This window comes from Quercus lobata, chromosome 5 (assembly GCF_001633185.2).
Source record: "Quercus lobata isolate SW786 chromosome 5, ValleyOak3.0 Primary Assembly, whole genome shotgun sequence".
NCBI lineage: Eukaryota > Viridiplantae > Streptophyta > Magnoliopsida > Fagales > Fagaceae > Quercus > Quercus lobata.
In genome coordinates this window covers 79636585-79656020 of record NC_044908.1, presented here as the reverse complement: position 1 = coordinate 79656020, position 19436 = coordinate 79636585, and positions in this window count along the sequence as shown.

The window sequence follows — 19436 nt, the reverse complement described above, 5'->3', positions numbered from 1 at the left end:
TTTGTAATTACTTACTTTTCTTTTAATTTAAAAAATAGGTTGGACATAAAAGGTATTTGACAAATCTAAAATAAAATGAATATTTTTTTGTTATATGAGTTAAACAGGTTGTGTTAAATGGATCATTTCGGGTTAATACAAATAAATTAGTGTGTTAAATGTGTCTATGGCGGGTTCACTTACTTATGACACGTTTCGGGTTGATCCGTTTATGACCCAAACCTACTAAGGCCTAACCATAACCCGCAAAAGCCCGTGTCGGGTTGATGTCGTGTTCGCGGGTTGGGTCGAACATTGACACCCCTAATTATTATTACTATTAATGAGGTTTCAATCAATTTAAGTTAAGGTTGGCTTGACATTCCTTTAAAACTCAGTGAAACACTCGCAATTGAATTGGTATTTGGACTATCAAGTTGCCAATTTTTACAATTTATATGTTGGATATGTTTTAAACTTTAAGCCCAATAGCTTTAAATTGGAAAAAGGCCGAAGCCCTTATTCTATAACCTTCCTTCTTCTCGCGTAGGTGGAGACGAGCCCATAATCTCGTTTACTCTTGATTTCATATTGCCTCTTTGGCAATTAGCGACCTATCTGGGATGGGAAAATCCTTCAAATCTTTTCTTACAACACTCAACCACTTCTTAACTCTCTTCTTCTTTATTTTCCTTTATAATAAGATTGAAATTATAGAGAAGATTGAAATGTTCAAATACTTTTGCAAGTTTATCGTGAATCAAGCTGGCCAAAATTGTAAGCCTAGCCTTTTCTTTTCTATGTCCAATGGTTTTTCTATATAAGATCAATCCCAAAAGATGAAAAACATAATACTCCCATAATTTCCTTTCTTTATTTTCTATCATGAAATTTTCATTGGCCATCTTGTGACGAGTTTGAAGCCCTACTTGTGAGTACACACTAACAAAACTGTCCTATCCTGAAGAGCAACCACTTGAATTATTTGCACCAAGGTTTCCCTGTGGGATTCGTATTTTTTTTATTTTTGAGAAGATAGCGGGGTTCGGATTTTGTGACAATTTTTTTGTACCACTTTGTAGTCTCCCTATTTTCATATTTAAACTTTCCCTTCTTCTCCAAAAAAAAAGTTAAACTTTCTCTTAGGCAATGCTCATGAATGTAAACCTAAGTCCAACCACTTAAATCTTTATATATTTCTTATATGATTGTTTCTTCTGAATTTCTATTTCTATTTCTATTTTGTTCCACTATTATTGGAAACACACATAACAAATAGTTATCAAAGCTTCAGTTATCTCAACAAATTTACTTTTGACAACTAGAATTTGCATCAGAGAGGAATAATAAAAGCAGGGACAGCTTACTGTTTGACTGCCTGGACGATGTTAAACTCCACGAGCTACCCATTTTCAGTTCGGAAGAAGTGGCGACTGCAACAAACTTTCATGTAGATAATATGCTTGGGCGAGGTGGGTTTGGTCCAGTCTATATAAGGTAATAGCTGCCTTTTGTGTACTTGATTAGTTCCTCTTCAAATCAAACATATAAGTGTTGTGTATCTAAGAGTTAGGCTATTTTGGATATACGCCACTATTAGTTTCTTTAAAATCTTTTCCCTCTCTCCTTGTGTGTGTGTAAAAATATTTAGTATTCTAAAAAAAAAAAAAAAAAAACATATAAGTACTTGTATTCATTTGTTTCATTGGCTAGGGCAAATTACAAGATGGACAAAAAATAGCAATGAAAAGACTATCTAAATCATCTGGACAAGAGCTTGAAGAATTTATGAATGAGGTGATGGTGATTTCTAAACTCCAACATCAAAATCTTGTTAGACTTCTTAGCTACTTCTCTGAGGGAGAAGAAAAGATGTTGATCTATACGAATACATGCAAACAAAAGTTTGGACAATTTGTTTTTGGTTAGTACATTTAAACTCCCTTCCTTTTTTTCTTCTCAAAAAAAAAAAAAAAAATTCCTTCCTTTTAGGCTTATTAATAGAATAAGTTTCTATATCCTTAATATGTTGAACTATTGGCCTCCATATTTCTTTTTTTCTCCATACAAATTGAACAAATTGGTCAAGGTCTACTGTACCTTCATAGGGATAGCGTATATCAAACTCCAAATCTCTTATGCCATGACAAGAGACTTTATTAGTTAAGCTAATTGGAACTCATATTAAAGGAGGTTTGAGTGTTCATTTACTAATGGTAAAGGAATTAAGCATCCCATAACATACTTTGATAACAATTAACAAGACAATGTATTGATTAAATAATAACAAGTACAATGGACTAAATTTCTTAGCAACATCATTTTGTATCAGTTTGGTGTTTTGATTGTTCGAGAGCCTGGATATATAGGGTCCATATTTGGATGGGTCTAAGGCCCATACCATGATAGTAATATGAACAATTATCGGTTAGGCTTGTAGTCTCAAGTCACGATGGGAGAAGTGGGTTGAGCCTTGAGCATGCTGGGTTCAAGGGTGTTCAAAGTAGGCCTATGGACCCAATGGTTAAAAAAAAAAACAGAACACAAGGCTTAAAATGATGTTGTCACGTGACAACAATGATCCCAAATATTTCACATTTTGAAACAATTAAAATTAAACCCTAAGAGCATTCACATCAAAGATGTGAATTGCTAAAAGCTAATTTTAGCATCTCGTTCCACAAAAATCACACCACATCAAATCTGCTATACTCAAAATATTTAGCATCTCAACTACAGTAGACTGTCATTTATAATAGTCTACTAGCTCAAATCTTTTTTTTTTTTTTTAACGTTTTTTATTAGTACTTTGACTATTCTCACTTTTCCTATTTCTTTTTCTCTCACCAACTCACTTTTTTCTCTCTTTTTCTTCTTTCTTTCCCTGTGTTGTTTCACCAACCTTTCTCCATAAGGTTTGATTTTTCCTTGATTTGTTTCAGTATTGGATAGTTCTTTTTTCCATGATAATCACTTGATTTGGCATGGGTTTTCAGTTTTAGGTTCAATCTTGCGGGACCACGCTAGAGCCTACTTGATTTGGCATGGGTTTTTTGCTGGAGGTGGACGACGAAGGGTACGTGCCGGTTTGTGCTGTGGTTGATTTTGGGTCATGGTGGTAGTGGTGGTGCTGTGATGGTGTTGAAGTTTAATCCTTGAATCTAACACTACCCCTTCAAGTGTGGGTCACCTTATCTGCACCTTAATAGGGGTCTAACAAGTGGAACTTTTTTTTTTTTATTGGGGGATAAGGTGGGGAAAGGTGATTGAATCCAACAAATACCAAGATTAAGTAAGAAAGATATGTAATATAAAATTTAAGAGACAAATCATTAAACACATTGATGGTACATCCACAGGTCGAGCTTTGAATAATCCACTATAATGATCAACAAGTTACAGTAGTCTTCTACACAAAGTGCACACTTTGGTTCGGCCCCTAAGATTTCCATCCTGAACCCAAATCCAACTTCCACCACATCATCCTCTAATACTTGCTTTCTTTCTTTACAATATCCACCTACCTTCCAAATTAGTGTTAAAATTATAATACATGATCAAATTAATCTTAAATCAATGTCAATCTTATAATTTTTTTGTAGTTTAGTATGTACACCACCAACACTCTTATAGTTTATGGTGGATAGCTATCCATTAATCCGGAAAAACATCATAAATTAATCTCTTTGTTATAAAGGTGGAGAGCTATAATTAACCCTTGTCTCTGACCCCAAATAATTTTGAGATGCTTGCTTCATTAACCCTTGTCTCTGACCATTGTGTGTTTTCTTAGTTACATAGAAAACATTCCGGCAGCTTGGTTTATAAAGCCTTGAGAACTTGGTCCAAGAAATAAGTTAATAAACCGTTATTGTAAGACTTTTTTCCGATATACAATGCCCAAAAAATAAGTATGATACTTTTTTTTTCAGTTACAGATACAGAGGGAGATGTAAAAAAAATTGTTACAATCACAGTGGTAATAGGAACAGTTTCGATTTCAATCTGTACTTTCATATTGTGGAGTTAGATAGCTAAACATAAAGGTAATATTCTGACTAAAATTAATACAATGGACTAGGAAGTGTTGCTACATATTAGAGATTACTGACAATTTTAGTTGAAATCAGCCAGGAAAAAAAAAAAAGGAAAGGGAATCTAATTGTTGAACATAGGGGAAGCACATAAAAAATTTCAAAGTTAAAACATGCTTGGAGACAACCTGAACCAACAAACAACTTCCATCAATCTAAGAAGCTTGGGCAGGGTGGATTTGGTCCTATATACAGGGTAATGGTTGTTCTCCTAGACGTTTTTTGTGTAGTAATTTGAATATCTAATTAATGATTTGATGTTTTCTTATAGGGAATATTGTCAGATGAACAAGAAATTGCAGTAAAAAGACTTTCCAAAACCTCTAGACAAGGGTTGGAAGAATTTATGAATGAGGTGGTAGTAATTTCTAAACTCCAACATCGGAATCTTGTTAGGATCCATGGCTGCTGTGTTGAAGGAGAAAAGAGGATGTTGATTTATGAATACATGTCAAACAAAAGTATGGATGCATTTCTTTTCGGTTAGTTAATTTTGATACAATTTCTTGTTACCAAAATATTTTTCAATTTTTAAATTTGTGCCTAGAAATAGTGCCAGTATATTAATAGACAATGGAACAATATTCTTTGTTGTGGTAATTCACTGGGAACATAGTTTTCTAATGACTTCTACCGAATGAACTTCATTTGCAAACCTCATGTTCATTCACCTTATAAGTTTGACTTTCACTTTCTTTCTCTTGTTTCTTTTGTTTAAATTCATTAGATCCACAAAAAGAAAAATCGCTAGATTGGAGAAAATGCTTCAACATTATTGAAGGAATTAGTCGAGGTCTGCTCTACCTTCATAGGGATTCAAGATTAAGTATAATTCATAGAGTTGCATCCAAAAATATCAGATTTTGGTACGGCTCGGATTTTTCGAGGTAATGAAGACCAAGTGAATACTAGAAGGGTTGTTGGAATATAATAAGTACCCTTGGTATGCGAAATTCAATTGGAAGTATGGTTGTAAACAAGCCAATCCAAGCCAAGTTTAGTATTATAAGTTCAAGATTGTTTTATTCAAATTTATTCCAACACAAGCCAAGCTCAAGCTCATCAACAAACGATTACTTGTTCAAACTTTTAGCTCATTTTTTGGTTGAACAAGCTCAAATTTATCCACAAACTACTTGATTAGCTTATTATGTTCTCATTTATAGTATACACCACTACTAAAAAATTTACCTCTTTACAAATCTATGCAAATAATTCATATATAAATTATATAGTTGAAATTATATTATTGGAGTTAATTAGGTAAAAAAGTTTTCGTTTATGAACTTTTAATAATTAGATTCACATATGTTGTATTGTAAAAAATTATATATAATTTTACTACAAACTTAATATTTATATTTATCAATAAATTAAAAATATTAATTTGATATCTTTTGAACTTATTTACAAATTTGCACAATCCAATACTTAGTATAGTTTTTTACTAAAATCAATTCTTATGCTCCTAAGTTTGTTCTTGAACACATTATTATGTTTAAGCTTGTATCATTTAATCATGAACCTATACTTAGGCTTGATCTTGATTCATTTGCCGAATAAATGAATATAAACACTTTTCTTTTAGCCATGCATGAACTATTTATTACTAACTCAATTGATTTACCTCAATACCACTAATATTTGAGATGATAAAATCTGCAATGTGTTCTATTGTTGAAATTCAGTGGCTATATGTCCCCTGAATATGCAATAGGACTATTTTCAGAAAAATCAGATGTCTTCAATTTTGGAGTGTTGTTACTAGAAATAGTTAGTGGAAGAAGAAACACTAGCATTTATAATGATAAGCAGTCCTTGAGCCTTTTAGGAATTGTAAGTCACTCATTGCCTCATTTTGAAATCTCCATTACCTTTCATTTCTAAGTTTTAGTATTGATGCTAACAATTTGAATCATGTTTCAATTTTTCAAGGCCTGGAAACTGTGGAATATAGACAACTTTGTAGCATTAATAGACCCAACGGTATACGAACCCTGCTTTGAAATGGAGATTTTGAGATGCATACAGGTCGGGTTGTTGTGTGTTCAAGAATTTGCTAAAGATAGGCCAACTATATATGTTGTTGTTTCCATGCTTAAAAGTGAGATTGTTGATCTGCCCCCTCCAAAGAAATCAGCATTCACTAAAAGGAACATTGCCTTAGATACAAAGTCCTCTCAACTCAGCCAAAGTATAAGCTCCGCTAACAATGTTACTATTACAACAGTTCAAGGTCGATACCTTGCATGTGTTCTTGAAATAATGACTTTATTGTTATATATACACTAGTTGATAACCTGTGCAATGCACGAGATAGTTAAATAAAAATCACATGTATTTATTTTGTTTGAAGGTATAATGGTGACCATATATAGTTATGCAAAAATTACAATTAGAGAAAGATCATTAACCAACCTCGCATTCATCTGAAAGTAATGGAATTAAAACATATAAGTGATTGCATCAAGATAAAATTCATAAAATTCAAATAAAGGATCCTAAAAGCTTGGAAAGGCTCCAACTATAAATTACTCTTACATAGCTAGAGGAACGTAATAAATAATATAGCCTTAACAATCAGCAATCAGATTACATGGGAGAGAGAATAGAGGGAATAGACCTATGATACCTGAAACCATCTACAAAAATATATATTGCCTACTACATTGTTTTTCCATTACAGAAAAAATCTTCAATATTTAGATTCATGAAGGAAACAAAGTGCCTAATTTTGAGACCAGTTCTTGGCCTAGATCCTATCCATATGCTTTAAAAGAATTACTACCCTTTGAGCACGTGCGTGAGTGCGTCTTTAGAGGTTCTTTTATTTTTTTGGTAAAGGTTAATAATTTACTTCCATTATAATTTGGGATTACTACATTTTTCAATCACAAAAATACCTGGGTTGTGATGAAAAAATTATTTCATCCACAAACGCATAACACTCATCACACTCCTAGGTCATTTTGTGATTGGAAAATGTAGTAATCCCAAATTATAATGGAAGTAAATTATTAACATTTACAAAAAAAAAATAGAAGAGCCTCTGAGCATATGCACAGAGACTAGTATTATGTAATTATCACGAGCTTTTCAGAAGCTCTTCTTTTTTCTTTTTTTCTTTTTAAAGGTTAATAGTTTTGATTCATCACAATTTAAAATTGCTATATTTTCCAATCACAAAAATACCAAGGTGTGTGATAAGTTTTATGCATTTTTGGGTGAAATATATTTTTCACATAAACAATAATCACACCCTTTGGTTTAAAAACTGGATCAGATCGGACCGATTGGTTCAACCAGGAACTAAGCACTAGTCCAGTCCAGTAAAAATCCCCAAAACCAGTCAAAAACTGAGTTAAACTGGGAACTGGAGGCAAAATCGGTTTTTGCCCCGATCCAGTTTCTAAAACCATGATCACACTTTAGATATTTTTGTGATTGGAAATTGTAGCAACTTAGAATTATAATGAAGGAAAACTATTAACCTTTTCAAAAAAAAAAAAAAAAAGAGCCTTATCAGCATGCACATGAATGCATGCTCATAGGCTAGTTAATTTTTGTGTATCTACTTTGAGCCACAATTGAAACTCATGTTGTTCTCCATTGACATAAGTACAATCAATATAACAAACTCATAAAGCCAACAATGATTTTTTTTTTTTTTTTTTTTTTTTTTTGTGTGCTACTCATCACACCCTTAGGTATTTTTGTGATTAGAAAGCCCATCAACCTTGAATTAGGATAAATAAAAAAAGTAGTGATCTTTAGAAGAAGAAGAAAATTGATGAGAGTGTGTGCTTAAAGTATAGTTAAATTTATTACTAAATTACACTTTTGACCCTTTAAGATCGAGTTATTTTTTACTATTTAGATTTGGAAATTTGTATTTTGAACCTTCATATTGGATTTTGTTTTTACTTGCTGTTATTTCTCTCACCCATGTCCCCAATAAACTTAGATGTGTCTAAATATACACCCAATCTTTGGAATCATTGATGGTTGGGGTGAGTTTGAGACGATGGTATGGCTTAACCCGTCTAATGGAGCACTTGTGGAACTTTTTTCTTTTTTCTTTTTTTTATGAAAATCTATAGAAAAGCATTCAGATAGAAAGGTGTATTAAGAAAAATATAACCCACCACAACTTGCAAACCAAATACGAGTACATCCCAAAGGTGTATTTAGATAGAAAAGTCTTTAAACCAAAAACAAAAAAACAAAACAAAACAAAACAAAACAAAACAAAACAAAAAAAAACAACAACAACAACAAAAAGCAAAAATCGTATATATCAGTAGTAAATTGAAGTCTATTACTAATAAAGGCTAATTAAGAACAACAAAAGTTAACACGCACATGGACAAATATGGGAACATGGTTCACTCACTCATTATCTGTGTTGAGGAAATGTAGTAATAATTGAGATTGGTTTTTTAATGGAGAAAGCTCATTTTGTTGTCTCAAGGTTTTCACTTCCATTCCCTTCCATAAATTGGAGAGAAGAGTGAAGAGGGAGGAAAGGAAAGGGTTTTGGAGAGCGGAAGAGTACTCCACTTTGTGAGGGCTTTTTCTTAGATGGATTGAATTGGACCAAATTGGACTGAATATATCAAAGAAGACCGAAATGGACCAATGTGGACTAAATAGTTTTTGTGGTTTTTTCTTTTCTTTTATTCTTGTAATGAGTCATCTCTCCTTTTGATTTTTTTTTTTTTTTTTTTGGTATTTAATAGGTACTCTATTGTCAAAGACTCAAAGGAATGTTTTTGGTATTATTATTATTATTTTGTAATTTTAGTTATTATGCTTTTAATGATAATTACCAAGTGGCATTATTGAAGGAAATTAACACTTATGTATTATAATGACACTAATTTTTTTGGTTTATGTTTTTAAATTATTAGTTCAAACTTCTTTTGATTATTTGTTTAAGGGTAAACTACATATTTGGTTCATATCCTTTACACTATATTTCAATTTGACCCATAACCTTTCAATTGTGTCAATTTGATCCCTAACCTTTTAGTGTCGTGTCAATTTAGTCTCTGCCGTTATATCTTAGATGAAAATTGCCGACATGGCAAATAGCCAAAATAAAATTTTAGCTTATTCTCACATCAATGGAAGCTCATTTTTTTATTTTAGCTATTAGACACGTCATCAATTTTCATTCAAAAGATAACGGCAAGGACTAAATTGACATGGTACTGAAAAGGTAAAGACCAAATTGACACAATTGAAAGGTTAGAGATCAAATTGAAATATGGTGTATATGATAAGGACCAAAAACGTAGTTTACCCTTTTTTTAATTATTAGTCAACTAATGCTTTTTTAACAAAATTATTGAATACTCATTGGAATGGGAATGGTTAGGAAATTTAATAACATACAAATGGTAATCATTTTGTGAGTTATAAGTGCTTTTTTATGACTTGCTATTGTAATATTCATTTATAACATAATAATTAATAATATAGTAATAAATTAATAAATTAATAATAATATAATTAAGGTTTTTTTGAGAAACCTAATATAATTAAGGTTTGTAACCAAAAATAGTCGTTTAATTTTGGCATTTTTTTTTTTTTTTAATGTTCAGATTCTTGACCTCTATTTTTTTTTACTTCAAACGTGTGGCTGTTCTTTTTATTTTCATGTTTTTTTTTTTAATTAAGTCTGAAAATTATTAGATGTTTTCAAACATTTTATTGTTTTGGGCTTTGATAAAGAGACACTTGTAACCATTTTGTATATCCACCAGCTTGGAGACTATCTAAACCAAGTTGAAGTCCAGGTCTAGGAGCTACCACTATTCGATTGTCAAAAGCTGGCAAGTGCAACAAACAACTTCCATGAATTTAACAAGCATGGGGAAGGTGGATTTGGTCCTGTGTACAGAGTTGCTCTTCTAGAGTTTCTTGTCTAATAATTTGAATATCTATCTAGTCAATGATTGGATGTCTGTTTATAGAGAAAATTTTAAGATGGGCTAAATATTAGAGTAAAAAGACTTCCCAATTCTTAATTATAATAAAATTATTTTACATTTTTTACTTTATTTTATTCATAGAGATATTATTAGTGTATTAGGAGACAATGGAACAATCTTCTTTGTCTTGGTACTTCAATTCAAACAAAGCTTTCTGATGACTTCCACTAAATGAACTTCTTTTGTAAAGTTCATGTTCATTCACATTGTAATTTTAATCCTCACTTTCTTTCTTTTGTTTCTTTTCTCTAAATTCATTAGATCCACACAAAGAAAAACTGTTAGATTGGAGAAAAGGCTTCAACATTATTGAATGAATTGGTCAAGGTCTGTTCTTCATTGGGATTCTAGATTAAGAATTATTCATAGAGATCTGAAGGAAAGTAAAATCCTTTTGGAAAAAGAGCTCCATCCAAGAATTTGTTAGATATAGGCAAGTAACATCACGATCGCTAGCTTATGGTTAGCTTATGTGTACTTTTAAATAATCATTTTGTGGTAATATGTAGTGTAGGGCCGCGCTTTTCAGGCCAAGCCCAAGATGCATGATACCTTTAACTAGCGAGCCCAATACAATGAATTTGTAGAGAGTGGACCAAAAAGCTGGGCTTTAGTGTATGGACAACAACCATTATGGCGTTCCTCGTGGGCCAAGCTTACCAGATAGAATTGGTCCTCGGCTGAATCCGAGGAGCTTTTCCTGGTGCTTCCGGTGTGTTGGGGATCCCATTTTTGTTTCTTTTTACTCCCCTTTTATAGTCATTTTCCTCTTCCTGACTGGGGTCCCCAGGGTAGGTACTTGTCCCATCCGCCTTTACCTCCAGTTATTGGAAGTGGTTGTAAGGACAGAGAAGTATGGTTGTGTCAAGCACAAGGCACTGAATACAATAAAGGATGCCTTCCCTTCTACGCTTTCGTTCTTTCTGTCGTTTTTCTCTACTTTCGTGCTTTCCCTACCCTGTGGAACGGTTTGGAATTTTGCCATTCATGATCTGTTACCCCTTTTACCCTCGGCTATATCCATCCGAGGAGGATTTTCCATGGTCGAGAAGGGGTCTTTCCATGGACTAGGCCCCTGGCCTAGTATAGATATTCAAACGGGCCTATTAGTCTTTTTCCTCCCACAATAGCCCCTCAAAATCCTGCTGTTCAGCTCCTCGGACGGACAGGAGGGTTTTGGTGTCATCGAGCCTCTGTCACGGTTTCCCAAGCCTTACCTTCCATTAATGCCAGAGTCTCTTCGTTTGCTCGAGGCGCGTTCTTGGCTATGAGTATTCTTTTAATCTATCCCAGCCACATCTCTGTCGTTTCGATACATGAGGCGCGCTTTAATTAGGGCTCTTTCACGAGGTGACATAAATCCAACGGTTGAAGGCTACTTTGGAATTCGAATGAGATTAATCTCATTTGTAATTCCTTTCTGGAGTTTCAAAGCGAATTGATTGGCTCCAGATTCGTCCTCTATATAAGACGTGCAATGAGAGATAGTCCTACTTGCCCAACACATGTTTTTCAGCTAAGTCGAGCTCTCTATGGTCTCAAACAAGCTCCTAGAGCTTGGTTTGATCGACTTAGTAACTTCCTCCTCCATCTTGGGTTTTATTGCAGCATCACTGACCCCAATTTGTTTATCTGCGATTCTTCAGGGGGAGTTCTTATACTACTACTATATGTAGATGACATGGTAGTCATTGGTGACAACCCAAATTGTATTAATTGACTCATAAATCAGCTGGCTCAACAGTTTTCAATTAAAGATCTTGGCTTCCTTCACCATTTTCTCGGCATTGAATTTCATAAGGTTGGACATAGTCTTTTCTTGTCCCAGCATCGATATGCGTTGGATCTTTTAGCTTGAGCTAACATGAGTTCTTGCAAACCTATTTCCACACCCATGCCTTGCAAAGGTAGACATCTCTCACATAACTTTAAGCTATTTTCTGATCCTAGCAAATTTCAAAGTCTTTTAGGTGGACTCCAATACCTTACTTTTACAAGACCAAACATTGCTTATAGTGTCAACCATGTCTACCAATTTATGTAATCTCCAACAGTGGCACACTTTCAGTTTGTCAAACGGCTCTTGCGGTATGTTAAAGGAACAGCTCACTTTGGGATGAAAATTCTAGCTGAGAGCACTCTAAACCTTTATAGGTTCTTCGATGCAGATTGGGCTGGATGTCCAACCACTTGAAGATCCACTACAGGCTTTTGCACTTTTCTTGGCAGCAATTGCATATCATGGAATGCAAAGAAGCAAGTCATTGTGGCTCAATCTAGTGCTGAGGCTGAGAATAGGTCCATGGCCTCTACTGCAACTGAAATTACTTGGCTCTCTTTCCTTCTACGTGACCTAGGCATTCCACAGCCTCAAATGCCTATTCTGCATTGTGATAATCTAAGTGCTTTGTATATTTCTGTCAATCCAATTCTCCATGCTAGAACAAAACACATCGAATTGGATTACCACTATATTAGAGAACATGTGGCACTTGGAGCATTGCTAACTCAGTTTGTTTCATCTTCAAATTAGCTTGCTGATATATTTACCAAGCCTTTGTCAAAAGTTCAATTTCAGTCATTGCGTGTCAAACTTGGCCTTTGTCCTCATCCACGACCATGTTTGAGGGGGAGTGATAGAATTACACCCATAGAGCATGATCCTAGCAATGAGCAGACCAACAAATCATGCACTGTGATTACAGCTGTAGTAAAAAAGGCTCCTCCATGATTCTAGCATTATTAAATAGAGGCGCATATCACTCTATCTATTCTAGGAAAGCTAAAATTGTGGTATTCCATATTTGTTGTATATTTACTTGATTCTAGCCATCCTGTACAAGTCCATAAAATGGACTAGAAGCATTCTGTAATTAATTATATATAAGATATAGAAGTCTTCTCTCTATCTCAACCCTGTGAGATAGAATTACTCAAACTTCTTTACCATTTATATCCTAGAGGTTTACAACCTGGTGGAAGATCTACTAGTTCTCATATATGATTTTGTAAGATGGATTCAATCTCACTATTGACAGCTTCTTTCCAAAAAGGCATCTCAGGTGTAGAAATAGCTTCCTTGAAGCTTTGAGGTTCATCTTTTAACATATAAGTTAGAAAATTCGGACCAAACGATTTTGATGTTTTAGCCCTCTTACTACATCTAGGCTCAACCTCATTCCTCTCTTCCATCAACTCTTGATCATGAAAGGTACTAGATGTAGACTCAAAGTTTCTCTTAAAAGAACTTGATACTTGTGTGGATTTGTAAGGAAATATTTCTTCAAAAAATACTGCATTCCTTGATTTAATAATTTAATTCACATTCATGTCAGGAATGTTAGATTTATGAATTAGAAACCGATATGCACTACTACTATGAGCATAACCAATGAAAACACAATCCACTAATTTTGATTCTATCTTTATCCTTTTAGGAATAGGGACAACCACCTTTGCCAAACACCCCCACACCTTTAAGAATTGATAGGAAGGCATTTTACCTTTCCATAATTCATATGGCATCTTCTTGGTTTTCTTTTTAGGCAATTTATTTAGAATATAATTGGCGGAAAGAATGGCTTCCCCCACAAGTTCTACGGTAAACCGGAACTTAACAACATCGCATTCATCATATCCTTCAAGGTTTTATTTTTCCTCTTAGCAACTCCATTTTGCTGAGGTGAATAAGGTGCAGTGGTTTGATGAATAATACCATACTGTAAACAGAACTCACCAAAAGGTGATTCATATCCCTCACCTCTATCACTTCTTAGAACCTTAATCTTTTTGTTGAGTTGATTTTTAACCTCATTCTTATATTGAATGAATGCCTCAATTATCTCATCCTTGCTCCTTAACAAGTACACATAACAGTATCTAGTGCAATCATCTATGAAAGTGATGAAATATTTCTTACCACCTCTAGTTTGTACAACTTTCATGTCACATAAATTACTATGTATTAATTCTAGAGGTTCAATGCTTTTTTCAATTGATTTAAAAGATGTTCTAGTCATCTTAGCTTTCACACAAATTTCACACCTATGATTAAAATCAATTTTAAATTTAGGAAATAAATTTAAATTTATCAATCTATCTAAAGTATAATAATTAACATAACTCAATCTACCATGCCAAATATTAAATAATTCAAGCATGTAAACAAAAGATGTACTCTTATTATTATCAATAGTAGGAAAAGCAGTCATTACATTCATCTTAAACAAGTCATTGCTCAAATATCCTTTACCCATATACATTCCACTCTTAAAGAGTGAAAATTTATTAGACTCAAAAACCAACTTGAAACCATTCTTGCTCAACAATGAGTTAGATACAAAGTTCTTTTGAATTTCTAGCACATGCAGTACATCTTTCAAAGTAAGAAACCTGTCCGTAGTCATTTTGAGCACAACCTTTCCAATTCCTTCAATCTTAGAGGTTGAAGAATTTCTCATGAAATTTTTTTCTCCATAACCCACAGGATTGTATGTAGAAAACATTTTCTTTTCTGAAAATACATGACAAGTAGCTCTAGTGTCCACCCACCATTTCTTAGTATTTCCTCTTACCAAGTTCACTTTAGAAATCACCGCAAAAAGGTTCATGTTGGTTTGAGTCACAATAAGATTCACAACGATTTTGTATAACATCTGTGTTCAACAAAATTCAAACAAATTGAATCCTCAAGACCAACCAAGTTTAAGAAATAAATATAAATATTTACTTTCAAACGATACCGTGCAAAATAGAAAGTAACGCTAACTACGTGAACTAAGCAAGCGCACTGCAAACACAATAAACAAAGTCCCGTTTGGTAGAAAAATTTAAGTAATATTATTTATATTTTTTTAAAATATATACCAATAAAAAAATATATGAAAATATATATTATGTTATTTAAAAACCGAAAATGACTTCTTTAACAACTCTACCAACCTCGCCCTTAAAAACCCAGCTAAGCAATGAACCGTAAGAGACAAAATAAGCCTAATATTATATTATATAATCAAAACCACCGACATTGTCAAGCACGAAATCAGCTTTATCAAATGCTTAGAAAAAATCTAAGACACAGAGCAGGCACAATTCGTACAAAGACTGAACAAATGAAAACAAACCCCAGCCAAACAATGATTCAAGTAAGACAAATATCCTAATATTATATAATATAATTAAAGAATATGGATAGTCTTGAAAAATCAAAATTACCAGCACAGTCAAACACGTGAACTTTTGAAGCTCATAAATTAATTTATAATATAAACCAAGTGGATATTTATGCTAAGCGGTAAACACAGCTCCAGTCTTTCCAAGTTTTGCGCAGACTACACAGTTGCCGATTTAGCGTTTTTCAACCGATACAAAATTCCTTTCACGTAAATCACAAAAATAAATTAAAATATAAAAAAATCTGCTTTAGAGCACTCAGTAGATACAATAAATATGCTAAATGTCAAATATTTGACACATTTATCACACTAAACACAAAAAATATCTCCCATAAAATATTTTATATGCGCTAAAATTTTACATTTGTGTCTGTATCGTTGCAAATTTGCAACGGTACAGATAGGGACAGAGCTGTTCATTGACTAGGGGCAGTGGCCCCCCCTAGATTTTTTTTTTCTTTTAATCATAGTAATATATACATTCTGAATTTTTTTAACATTTAAGTCTAAGATAATTACTTTTGGCCCCTCTCCCCAGCAATTTACAAATTGGCCCTTAAAAACCAACCAAAATTAAAAAAATAAAAAAATAAAAAAAAAAATAGAAAAAGAAAAAAAGTCCATCACTTTAGTTGATGGCCTCTCCACAAACAAACAAGCAAAATCCCCAAAAACAAGTAACAAATCCTTGAACTGTGAGATATAAAAAATAAACAAAAAAAAAAAAAAAAAAAAAAGCCTCTTTGGCATCCCACTCTGCGTTGTTCTTGAGGAATGAGGAGGCAACTCAAAGAAATTTATCAGACACTGTAATATCTAGAAAGTCACTCACTCTTCTCTGTTTAGAATGTTTATTTAAGAGAGACAAAGAATTTGTACTTAGACTACTCTTGTTCACTCTTAGCTCTTTTTTGTGTGTGGCCATAAGCTATTGAGTGTGTTACTAAGAGGACTACGTGTGTGGCTATTAATTTTTAAGGGAATGCAACTATTTGACTTGATAAGTTTGTGGGCTACGTGTGTGGCTATTTAATTTTAAGGAAATACTTATAATATTTAACTGGTTAAATTGGTTTAACTTGAAAGTTGAAATGTTTGAGGATTTTTTTTGCTTTTTTGGAAAAGCATTTGAGGTATGGGCTTTTCTTATCTTGTCTTTGTTTACATATTTTTTTTTTTAATTCTTAATCAGTAGAGCTATAAGGTTTGAAATTGATGAAATATTGGAAAATTAATTAAATAAATAACGAAATGAACTAATGGTAACATTAATTTTTATAAGATAGTCTCATTTAGTTACAAGTCAAGAAATTTTTTTAATGTATTTTTTGCCCCCCCTAAATCTAAAGTCTAGCTCCGTCCCTGGGTACGGACACAAATGGTAAACTGAAAAATATTATTTTATTCGACTTTTCTCTCTCCTTTCATTTCTTTATTTGATTTTCTCTCTCCCTTCTCAGAATCTGTCTCTCTCTCTCCCAAGTTCCCAACTCGTGTTCTTCCTCTTCTCACAATCGGACGCGAGCAAGAAGAAGGCAGCAGCGGCGCCGGGCAATCATCGTCATCCTCCATAACCACCACCTCAGCCAACCACAACCACCACCTCAGCAACAAAACCCAAATCCAAAAAAACCCAACAAACCCACCACGGCACCACCATATCTTAACCCACAACTATCATTGGCCACAAAACTCAGCCAAATCCACAGCAACAAAACCCAATCTGTCAACAAAACTTAAATCCAAAAAACTTGTAGTAAACCCACCACTCTATCGGAACCCATAACCACTCCCACTACAAATCAAACTCAGCCCACAGATCCATTACTTGAGACCACAACCACAAACCAAAACCATAAACCACCGTAGACCTATGCTCTGTGGAGACCATCGCCGACCATCGCCGACCATCGCCTTCAAGAACGTCGCTACGACATTAGGCTCGGTGGAGATGGGTTTTAACAGCGGCTAGTGGTTGGTGGATTTGGTGGTTGAAGGTGGTGCTTGGCAGTGTGAGCTTGAAAGTGGGTTTAGCCGGTGATAGGTTTGGGTTTGGTAGGTGATCTCAACCCGAGGTCGCCGTCGATCTCACCCTCTTCCCTCTCCTTTCTGTCCGCCTTTCACTCTACCTCTCTCTGGTTGTGGGTTTTTTTTTTTTTTTTTTTTGGCTGCAATTTGGGTTGATCTGATATTGATGAGTAATTGTGGTGGTTGGTTTGCAATAGAGGTGTTGTTGCGGTAGTGGACATTGGTGGCTGGTGGTTGTGCCATTGATGTTGTGGCTGTTGTTGATGATAATGGGAATGAGATAATATATTATTTTAATGTGTAGTAAATATTATTTTAATGTATAGAATTGAATAATAAAACATCTGATAAATACGATGTTGTAAAATGAAGTGGTAAAATAATAAAGCAGGCCTTTGGTGTGGTAAAATGACATAATTTTTGCAACAGCTGCTACGGATGCTCTTAAGATTGTTGGATATATTTTAACAATTTACTTTTGTAATAAAGCAAAAGAAACAATATACAAATCTAAATATAAATAATAACACAAATTGATGTAATAGACAAACGCAATAAATAGATATTGTATACATATAAGAAGAAATTTGCAAATAATTAAAAACTCACAGACCAAATACATGAAGGATGAATGATTTAGATCAAGTCTTGTGTTTGACACAATCTCCTTAAAGTAGATTTCGCCCCTCACATAATCACTGTGGTGCTTTGAGACTCACGGACGTCTACCTTCCAGGATAAAATGATCTACAACACGAAAATAAAGCACACAAGGTTGTGTTCTGCGAACTACTCAATGTCTCTTTCTCTCTCTTTGACACAAAATGAAATGCACAAAATATTCTCACTGGGTGAGTTTTCTTAAAAGGTAGTTTTTATGAATGAGGGACTATAAAAAATTATACATTACTGAACTAACCCTCTGTTTTAGTAATAACTATTGTGCACAGACTAACTGACTCAAAAATTAAAATAATAAAATATTATTATTTGGACAAGTAGGCCTAGTCCACCTATGCCAAAAGCCCAACCCAATGTCCAACTCATGAGCATATAAACTCATATATTATCTTTTTCCTTTCTTATGTGGGACTCAAGATTTTCACATTTTTTAATAATATTTTCAAGTGAACATGGAAAATATCAATTTCTTATTCACTTCACGCTATTTTTCCAACGTCATTGTGATTCTTATTCTCACATATGATGGTTTCCTCAAACCACCAAACACCCTTACCATATTTATTTTTCCAAAATCACCTTAGCCACTAGAATATTTGGTAATTGCCTCTTACAAATGATCTCTTTCCCTTATAGAGCATTGTTGAATTATTTGTAGTTGTGGCATGTCATCCGAGGTGGTCCATATATTTTATTACTTTTGCCTGATACTAGGGGTGGCAAATAGGTGGGTTGGGTGTGTAATTACCCGTTTATCCATATATGACCCGTTTATATATAAATTAATTATCCATTATCCGCTCAACCCATTTAATTAGTAACCCGCCCATTTAACCTAATATGACCCAAATAAATAAAAAACTTGTTACTAGATTTTCCCATTAAGTTAGCAACAACAAAATTTCTCATAAACCAAACAGGACCTTGAAAATCGGATTAAAATCTTTTAGCTTTATAACAACATCAACCACTTCATTTTCATTTATTTTCCCAAACTTTCTCACAAACCAAACAAAACTTCTCCTCACCCAGACCAATACCTAGCTAATCAAACAATCTTTTAAGCAAACAAACAAATACTCATAGAACTAACTTGAACTTTAGTCTAAACTCTGAAATACAGTTTTTCCCCAATTTTCTCAAAACTTTCTCGACAACCAAACAGAAAAACTAGAAAAATGAAAAGTAAAAAAAAAAAAAAAAAAAAAAAAAAAAACTCATGTGCCTCGTGTTCGACCCTCCATTCTTAAACTCTTTGTACAAATCCTGATCTTCTTCGTCGTTCTCAACGTCGAGCCCTTCGTCGTTGTTGTTGTCGTTTTCGTTGCTATCGGAGTCGTTGACTCGAGACTTAGCCGAAGGACCTTTCTACATGGTGTCCATGTGCTTGAAATGGACCCAGGAGGAGATAAACCTCGAAACGGGTAGGGATCTCGCTTTCTGCAGCTTCGTGCGTTACTGTAGGAGTAGATCAGCGCGACGAT